The following is a 10,542-nucleotide window of genomic DNA, read 5'->3' as shown; positions in this document are numbered from 1 at the left end:
TCTAACCTGAACCTTGGTGATGAGGAAGGAGAGGAAAAAATATAAAGAACTAAGACAGAGCAGGTGGAGGTAACTCAGTGATAGATCATATGCTTATCATGCGTAAGGCCCTGGGTTCAATCCCCAGCACTCCTGCACCCACATCCCCCAAAAAGACAGAGACTCAACAGTACTAATGACTACCCTCATGTCTGGGGCACAGCAGAGAAGTACTATCTGGACAGCTCAGTGGCAGTACTCAAGAGCTCTGGGAGACCCAGATAAAAGGTCTTTCTGATCTTTCACTCATTCTTCTTTGCTCCTGACTCTGTCTTTGGATTCCTTTTCTCCTACTGCACGCTGAACAGATGGGCCCATGGATCCTACCCCTGAGCACTCCATACAAGGGAACCAACCCTACTCATTGTCTTCACAGTGCTTCCCACTATCATCTTGCTTTTTTCTCACCCTTCTCCAGACCCATCCCTGTTCCCACTGTGCCTCCAAAGCAGAATGGACACTTGTCCCATAGATCAGAAGGCAAAAGTCACAGAAGCATAGTGATAGAATGAAGCATGGTGATCACAACTGCTGTTAAAGTGAGGAAGACACTGAGCCCATGCAAGGACCTTAACACAACTGGATGTTAGCTAAATCTCAGGTCCTGGGTTCCATTCCAGAACTGTTCCCATGATGTGGCACTGCTACAGGTGGACTCCAGAGACCACCTGTAGGTGGAAGCCAGCATCTATATGGCAGAGCCCTGATTTAAGTCCACCCTGATACTCCCCCTTCCAGGACAGAGCCAGGATGGATATCCAACACAGCTAGAAGAGACAGAACAGATTTCCTAACATGAGATTGTTGGTGGATAAATGGCTACCCTGCCTTCGAAACAGCCTTACAGCCAATTACATTTTGTTATTTTTGCTGAAAAAGAATAGCAGCAGTCACTTTAATCACTCACTATGGGAAAATCAAACAGCAGTTTATCCAAAATGTATTGAGAAAAGACTCTGGGATGACAGCTCCCACATTAAGGACCATCTCAGGATAGCTAAAAAAAAAAAAAAAGAAAGAAAAAGAAAGAAAGAAAAAAACAAAGCTGTCTAAAAATATCAGGAACAGGTGAAATACAACAATAAAAATCAACTGCAGAAATCCATTTGAGAGAATGATATGCCTAAGTAGCATACAAAAAGTTCCCCACACACACATCATTTTTTTTTTTTCCTTTTTGCACTCTGTCATAGTCATCTTCCTATTCACAGACTGTTACAGAAGTTTGAAAGGAATCTCTTGGGTCTTCCACTACAGTGGCAAACAATTGCTTAGTTAAGCACCTTTGAATGAAAGACCTGCAGCTAATCAAAATACCCATTTCCACCAAAGAACAACATTCTATCATTTCTCTATTCAATTCTATTATTTCTCCTATCACTTGAGGAGTTAAACATGGTGCTGACTTTGTAACTGGTGATGATGTCTTTTGGTTAACTAGAAGAGAAGCAGAAGTTGAGGTCTAAACTCCGTGAGGTTGAAACTCAGAGGCTTTGTGTTTTTATAGACAGAAGCCTAAATTGCTTGGCAAGACACATCTAACACCTGTTTCACCACCTGCTTCTTTACAAGGACCAGTCCACGAACTTTCCATTCCTGGGAAGAGCTTTGCACAGATCTTTGGTCTAGAAGTATGGAAATGTGCAGTGACTTCTGATCCTCACTGGTGTCCCCCAGCCCATTATAGTTTAGATGTGAGGTATCCCCCAAAAGCTCATATATAAGACAAGTGCAAGGTTCAGAGGTGAAATTATTTGTTTGTTAGAGTCGTAACCTAATCAGTGGATTAATTTTTAAATGAAGGCAGGTAGGGTGTGGCTGGAGGAGACAGACCAGTAGGGACATACTTTGAGATTTATATTTTGTCCTTGGTGAGTGGAGTTCTTTCTGTGCTTCCTGAATTCCATGTTTGAGCTGCTTCCCTCTGCCACGCCCTTGTGCCATAATGTTCTGCCTCACCTCAGAACAAAGCAATGGATTTAGCCATCTATGGGCAGAGACCTCTGAAATGGTGAGCCTCAAATAAACTTTTCCTCCTCTAATTGTTTCTGTCAGATCTTTTGGTCACAGTGACAAAAAAGCTAACTAAAATAAACTTCTACTAGATCTATTGCTTCAAGTAAATTTCTTGATTTCCTGAGATTGTGAATTGTTCTTAAGAAATAAGTCTGTGAAGTGGTGTCCGGAATTCTTGGGTGACCTGTGATGCTGTGGCAGATTTACCACCTTTGCCACACCATCTCACCTACCTAATCCCCTATCTCAAAAGATAGAGAAGCAATATGCCAGAGAAACATGTTTAGGTAAATATTTAAAGGAGAAGGGCTTCAGACAGACAAGTGTGGATATAGTACTCCTCCCTTCTCGGTGGTCTCACTTTCCACAGTTTCAGTTATCCACAGTCAACTGTGGTCCAGAAACATTATGTGGAAACTTTCCAACCTGAACAATTCATAAGCTTTAAATTGCCTGCCACTCTAGGCAGCATGATGAAATCTTGCACTCCATCCTTCCCAAGACATGAATCATTTCTTTGTCCAATGTGTCCATCCTGTTGATACTACCCACTCCTTAGTCACTGAGTAGTTATATATACTTTCAGATCAACTGTCACAGTGTCACAATGATCATGTTCAAGTTACCCTTAGTTTGTTTAATAACAGTTCCAAAGCACAAGAAAAGTGATGCTGGTAATTTGCATATGCCAGAGAGAGGTCATAAAGTGCTTCCTTGAAGTAAAAAGAAGAAACTTCTTGACCTATGAAGGATAGAAAGAAAAACTTATGCCAAGGTTGAAGTTGCTGACATCTAAGGTTAGAAAACATTTTCACTCTCTGAAACTGTGAAGAAGAAGGACAAACACTGTACTCGTCTGCCTGTTACATCTCAAACTGCAAAATATATTGCAACAGTGAGTGACAAGGACTTAGTTAAGATAGAAAAGGCTTTAAGTTATAGGGTTTGCTGTATCTGCAGTTTCAGCTAGCCAGGAGGGGCTTCCGAATGTATCCCCTCAGGAGAAGAGGGTACTATTGTATTCAGCAATAAACTCCATGAGACACCTAAACATAATGAACCAAGAACAGGAAATCATAAAGAATGCTATTTTCATGAGCATCCACAGAATCATGGTAGACTATTACTAGACTATTTCACTAGACTCGTCACTAGACTATTTCATGCATTTACCTGTCCACCTGCTCATCTGCTTCAACAGCAGTTTTATCTCCCCTTAGTGACTCCCAGAATTTTATTTCCTTTTCTTTTCAGTGTTTCTGTCTTTTTATCTTATTACAAAACGAGGCAACACAATTAAATAAAGAAAAATTAAATAAGCAGAAGAATTTTTCCACTCTTTCAAATATTTTCGTATATTCCCTGCTAGTTTCTTTCTAAGCATGTTAGTCTGATGGTTATAATCACATTGTACCTCAATTTTCAACCAAATATTTTTCACTAGCAATTTATCAAAGTACTGAGCCTTGATGTCCCTGTACTTTTAAATGATTACATAATATCTCATCAAGTAGATGCTTCCAAAGTTATTTAATCAAATTGGCAGGGATGGTGTGTTTCCAACTTACTGTTGTTATAAGGAACTATGATAAATGCTTTTGCAATTTAAGCATTTTACATATTTTGGATGATTTCCAGAAGGTAATGTCCAAGAAAAGTGTGGTCATCCAGCATGGAAATATTTATAGATATAGATTTATAGTGCCAGATTTCCATTGAAAAATACAAAATATGACTTAAAGTCAAAAGTTTATTCCTGCTTTCTAATTTAAGTTATTCATATTAAGTGGTTTTAAAATATGTAACCCAGATGACTTCAATCAGCCAACAGTCTTTACTCCCTGTTCTTGTAGGCAAAATTCTAAAATGAGCAAGAGGAAAGTACCATCCTCAAGTAACCCATCAGCCCTTGAGACGTACATTAAATTCTCAGGCTTCAGTGAGCTAAGACAAGGGTGAAAGAAAGTTCTTTAGCTGTTCTCCTGTTCAGATGATGCCTCTCTTTCACAGCCAGAAAGTGCCCAGGTAGTACCACTGGCTTCGATCTTGGAGGCAAATATAAGCTTTCAAGGAGAAAGCTTACGAAATGCTGAGGAGGACCAGGAACAGGAAGTGATTTTAGTAAATGTGAACCCCTTTATTGAGGGAAAGAGGGCATTCCATTTGGAGAATTAACCAAAATCTATGATAGGAAAGCACTACACTCCCAAAGTGAACTTGATAAATCAGCTCATTCAGATCAAAGGTACTTTCTTCAAATCAAAGCTCCCAAGAAAGTAGCCAGGTAAATCTGTTGAAGATCATTCTTATTCCATTCCTAGTCCCAGATACCTCTGGGTTTATCATTTCTCGCCCATAATGAGTGCATCTGTGGCAGCACAAGTGGTTGATAATTACAGAGTGTCAGGTCCTGAGGGCCTTGTCCATTCCTGACACTATGATGGAATTTCACGTTACTTGGAATCCTCTCAAACCATCTTTTCATCCAAAATATTAGATGAAGAAATTGAGGCTCAGAGAAGTTAAGCAGTTCTCCCAGATTTTCTCAGCTAACAATTGGCAGCACTGGAATGAGACCATCAGGATATTTGATTCTGAAGCCCATGTTCTGTGCCACCTGAGAGGTACAATGTCAGAGCCACTGACATTGCCATCCCCTGCTGGGGAAAAAAAAAAAGAAAAGAAAGAAATGGACATTCCTTCCCTGCTCCATCCACACTCTCTGTCTGAGCTGAGAATTCTCAGCTTATCAGTCCTTGGTTTCTCACTGCAGTGTTTATTTCTGTATGACCAGTTAAAAGGATCTTTAAAGGCAATTAATTTGAATATTAGCAGGAGTCTTGGAGAAATAATTAGAATGGGTTCACTTGGTATTCTCTAAAGCCAATAAATGTCTTGAAGAGCAGTTCATCAGCTGGCAATGTAAGAGGAAAAACAAAACTGCATTAAAATTTTGATTACCAAAATTAAATTTGTCCTAGAGAGAGCACTGAGCCTTTCTTAATTTCTCTTTATTTTTTTAACGTTAGGTCCTTATCTCCCCTTGTTTGAGATTGGAAATCATGCTGAGAGATTGTTATAATAGGCCCTACCCACCTGCTCAGCCCCAGATGGTTGAGTCCAAGGAGGACCACATGTAGCCACAGAGAGGCACAAGGACTGTTACCCTGTGCCCAGCCATCCACACATGAGTGGCCAGATGTGGCCCCCTTATGGAAGTTCCAGACCTGAGACATGTCATCTTTCCTCTTCCCGCCTTCTTCCTGGCTCCTGGTTCATCTCCCCAGGGTCCTTTTGTATCATCAACCTCATTGAAACTCACCCAGCTGCCCTCAATCTACACTCCTTTCTCTTACTTCATGGATCCAGCCATAGCTTAGATGTTCCTTTCTGACCAAGGACCATCCCAACACCAGCCACCCCTCAGATACTGGTTTTAGCCTGGCTCTGATGCTCTCAGGAGCATTTCCTCACCTCTTCCCTCCAAAAATTTAGCTCTTGCCCCATACACAGGCATTGGAGTCTTTTCTGGCAAAAATCTTGGGAAACAAGAAGGATTGTGTCATTAATTTTTTTTTTCAGTTTCCCACTGAATTCTCAACTCCAGCTGCCTCTGAGCTGCACATTCTAAACATAGCCAAAGTGAACTCAGTTTAGACAGTGTGTTCTCATCTGACAACAGTGACTCATGATTGACAGATATGTGCAGCACAGGGTGAGGGGTGCATGTCAATATTTTTGCAGAAAGTAACTAAGCTGCTAGGAACATGTTGGCCCTCTGTACAAGAAGGCCAGAACCAAAATAGATCCATTATTAAACACAGTGAGATCCATATTAGACGATTAGAAGAGCTAACAACCATCAATTCTCAATGCAGATATTCAAACATGGATTGGAAAATTTTTTGACAGATTTTTGTACAGAAAACTTATCACCAAATCTGATGGTCAGATAAGGTGGCCAATGCTGAGAGTTTATGACATGATAAAGACCTGGACTTTGTAGCCCTGTCTTCCTCTTTTTCTTAGCTCATACCAACTTCCATCTTGTACTCAAATTGTAGAACTATCGTCTGGTAATGCTAGTTGGCAAGAAGCCAAAGGCATTGTTTTGGGGTCCCACCTCTGATTCTGTAACATCTGAACCAGCTAAGTCTATGTGGACATTTTGAAGTAAAAATTGGTGATGCTTATGTCACAGCTTTTCTGGAATAAAGGAGAAAATTCAGATGATCTGGTGAAACTCCCCATATACAAACTGTAAAGCTTACTCTTTAAGCCTCTAAAATGCTTGCTCCCCACACCCTGATCAGGGAAGCCTAAGATAGAAGAGTATGGCAAATTCTGAGTCTTGTTTGAGACACTGCATCCTCAAATTCTGTACTACTTGCCTGCATTGAAAACTTAACAGTATCCTTTAGCTACATTTCAGTGATCCAGAGAGATCTTCATACTCTCTCTCATCCTTGTGATCTCAGAAGAGCCAAGACTTCAATGAATGCGGATGGGGTTCTAATACCAGTTCATCTATCATTCCTGCTGAGAAATGTTTCCTTTGACAACTAACTACTTTTTCAGGAAGCAGCATGAACAAAAGTCGCTCTCTCTGTCTTAAATCAAGCTCATCAGCAAAAAACTCATATTTTCTCTAAAGTTTCTATTTTATCTTGAATCACTGTTTGCTTTCTTCATGGCATTTAATATGATGTCAAGTGGTAAATATCCTTGTAGATTTGCATATTAATTGGAAATTCCCATCATTAGACTAGAACATCCATAAGGGAGGTGACCATGACCGTTTAGACCATCACTAGTTTGTCTCTGGGCACATAGAAAATACTAAATATTTTATTGACTATTTGCTTAAGGCTTCTCATATCCCTGGCCATTTATAATCTTTTCAATATAATGGATTTATTTTAGCTGAGAGAGAGAGAGAAACATAAGTACTTTCTCAGGCTGAGACCAGAGTATTCACTTCCTGGTGCATATTTTATTACACAATTATGTTCAGGAACCATATGAATAATTTTACTTAAGATACATGTGTTAGCCTAATTGGTGTGTAAAGGTTGTACAGTAAATGAATGAAGGATACAAAATAAAGCAAGAATAACTATCCTCAAGCAGCCTGTCGTTTAGTCAGGGAGACAGACCCATGGAGTAGAAATACATGAAGGTAGCATAAGACCATGCCAGAAGAGCACAGTGGTGGGAGAATAAGCCAACCTATGGGAAGGAGTAACCCAGGAAAGCCTCAGAAGAGAAGCTGATGTTAAAGTAGAGCAGGAGGGTGGAAAGGACTTGGCAGACAGAGAAAGGGTGAGAAAGAAAGTGGAGACAGGAAATATCAGGGGATGGCACTGAATTAGTTCATAGGGCAAATACCAAATGCATGTTAATGATCAACGTGATCTTCTCTGTTACAGCCTAAAGTATATCTATAAGCAAATATACAATCTCCATGTAGACTTTGACTATCTCATCCTAGTTTTTCAGAGACATCCTCAATCCAATTAACTTTTGTGGGGAAAGGGATGTTTCGGTGAGAAATATATTTGCAATTCCTCTTTTCAGTTCTGTTTTAGACCGTATGCTTAAGACTCAAAGAAAGTATAGCTTTCCCTTTCATTTACTTGGAAACAGATTTTTATTCTTCTTCTCACAAAGACTCGTCCATGTTTTCCCTGATGATATCTACTCTATGTTCAAGATATAAAGTAAGTCTGAACCTTAGTTGAAGACATGCTTAATTAGCAAGGCCCATCTGTCATCAGACAGTCATGGGCTGAACATGGCCTTCTTTCCCCATCCTGGAAATCTGAGGCTCTCTGGCCAAGGAACTCGCCTATGTCTTCCTGGGAACCTTAAATAAATCTAGACCCTAGTCAGTGCTCACAATATTCTCAGCCTCTTGGCAGGCATGTAATCCCTCTCCAGCATATGAAGGAAAACGTTCCCCTAAATATTTAGAAATAAAAAAAATGTCAGTTGAAAACTTAGCTGTCACGTTCCATTTTAGAACAAAAGAGATACAAGGAAAGTAGTTGAAACATCATTTAGAAACGGAAATTCTTAAGAGGAAACTACATAAACTGGGAAAAAAAAATCCCCTTTTGTACTGCAAAACATTGCAGTACATTAGTTTCTTGAACAAATGGTGTTAATTCACTGAAAAATACAGAAGTTACCACTTTCAGCCAACAAGAAATTGAGCAAATTGTGTTATGGGCATGTATGAGGATATGATACTGAATCCTGCTACTGTGATTATAACATACCAATTAAAACATTTTTTAAAAGAAATGATACTTTGGTCTTCACTTTCTTAACTTCTTTACTATGCCTACAAGGTGAACTTATTCCAAATAAAAGAATCATTTTGACTCTTTGGAGTCCTTTGTTTTCTACTTAAGACTTGAGCATTATTTGTTTTTCTAAACTCTCTGTCTATCCTGTTACCTAACAAGATTTATTTTTTTCTGTGTCCCAGTTTCTCTCAGCAACTTAACACACGTGGCAAAAATATTCTTAATTAGCTTTTCATGCTCTATTATCATTTCACCCCTCCAAGAACATTTCATCCTTCCTCTCCAAAAAAGTAACTTTCCTACCTGCCTTAAAAGTTAGTCATACTTCTTTTATATCATATCATTTCAAGTTTTGACTACAGCTATTAATTTAGCTCTTCTCCATAATGAAATACAGATACCCAAGGTAAGAACTATGTCTTATTCTTTCCATTTCCCCCACAATTCTTAGTGGGAGAGATATCTCTTTGATTCAATGGAATAATAAATGATATTGTAGGCAGTTGTGTTTGTTGGTCTCCTCAGCCTCCATTTATGCATAATTTATGCATAATTTATACATAATTCCTCAAAACCCATTTCCATTTTAATATGTCCCTGTCATTCTGAAGGAGTTCATGTCTCAGCCCCATGAAGGGGTACTCAACTTGGACTAAACTAAATTGATCACAATATTTTATCTCCCACCTCACCACTAATCATAATCATAACTATTATAATGGATGTATGACCTAAAGGTGGTCCAATCAGAATGATATCAGAACTCTCTGGAAATGCTACACAAAGACACATTCTCTTGTCTTAAAACAGTGGGATATGTATATTTGAAGCCTAGCAAGGCTGCAGTCAGTCATGTTATGACCATAACATTAAACACAGTATTAGTTTAGCATTAAACTAATACTCACTTCATGACGCTAATATCTCTTGGTTGCAGATATGTAGGTATCTAAGAACTGTGTTTTAATATGGAAGGAAAATCTCCTACCAAGTTTTGAACCCTTAATTCTGGTTAAATAAGGTTAAAAAAAAGTCTGTTCAGCTTCAATTAATCGAAATGCTATGATTTAACAAGACCCCTTAGCTACAATTCAGTGATCCAGAAAGATCATCATACTCTCTCTCATCCTTGTGATTTCATAAAAGCCAAGACTTAAATGAAGGTGGATGGGATTCTAATACCAGTTCATCTTTCATTCCTATGCAGGAATATTTGAATGTGGAACCAGTAATGAGATAAAATAGGCAAAGCAGCCACTCCATAAACATAAATAGTTTCCCTGTCGTTTCCTTCACATCTAGAGGTCTTTGTCAAAAAAAAAAAAAGAAAAGAAAAGAAAAAGAAGGAGGAGGAGGAAGAAGAAGAAAGAAAGAAAGAAAGAAATGTATCAATAACCAAAAGTTCTGGTAATAACATGTTTTGAAGAATTTAGAATAAACAGCTTCTAAACTTCATGAGGATAACACTAACTCAAATAAAACTTACTGGGTTCTCTGAAGTTCCTAATGCTTGAGACACAGATTAATGGGAAGCTGTTGCAAAAATCTAACAGCTTACATCCTGTTTCTACACATCACAGTAGCAAAGCATGGTGTAACACTGCTTTCTACACTAGCAGAAGATCAAAACAGCACAAAAGAAATTTGTGGTTTCTTGGACTATATCTTTACAATGCAAAGTGTTCATTGGAAAATGAAGATAATATAAGGGAAGAAGCTGCAATTTTCTTTATTGAAGTTTACTTATATAAATTTAAGTTATCTAGACTGTTCTTATAACTTAAGTTGTTCACGAAGTTATGCAATCAGCAACAATTTACCAAGACTGCTAATGTACTAAAAATTCCTATAATAAATCTAATGCTCTAGAACATAGTGGACTATGTGACTGCATAGCAGTTCTCCTTTACTAATATATCTTTAGGTTGTTGAAATGTAAGGAACAGCCACTTTTTCATTATTCTCAAGTTCTTATAGAATCTTATAAAGAAAATGTAGTCCTTTAATGTCCAAACCAACTGACTAAATCCATTAAAAAAATTGTGGACTCTCATACTTTCAATTGCCATGATTAAATGCAGTAATTTAAATGATAAAGTAGAAAAATATACTGAGCCTGCATCCCAGCCTCACCACTTAATGGCTGTGTAAATCTCTTCATTTCAAAATATTAGTA

The sequence above is a fragment of the Callospermophilus lateralis genome, chromosome 1, assembly GCF_048772815.1.
Source record: "Callospermophilus lateralis isolate mCalLat2 chromosome 1, mCalLat2.hap1, whole genome shotgun sequence".
Classification (NCBI taxonomy): Eukaryota; Metazoa; Chordata; class Mammalia; order Rodentia; family Sciuridae; genus Callospermophilus; species Callospermophilus lateralis.
This window is presented reverse-complemented; position numbering follows the sequence as displayed.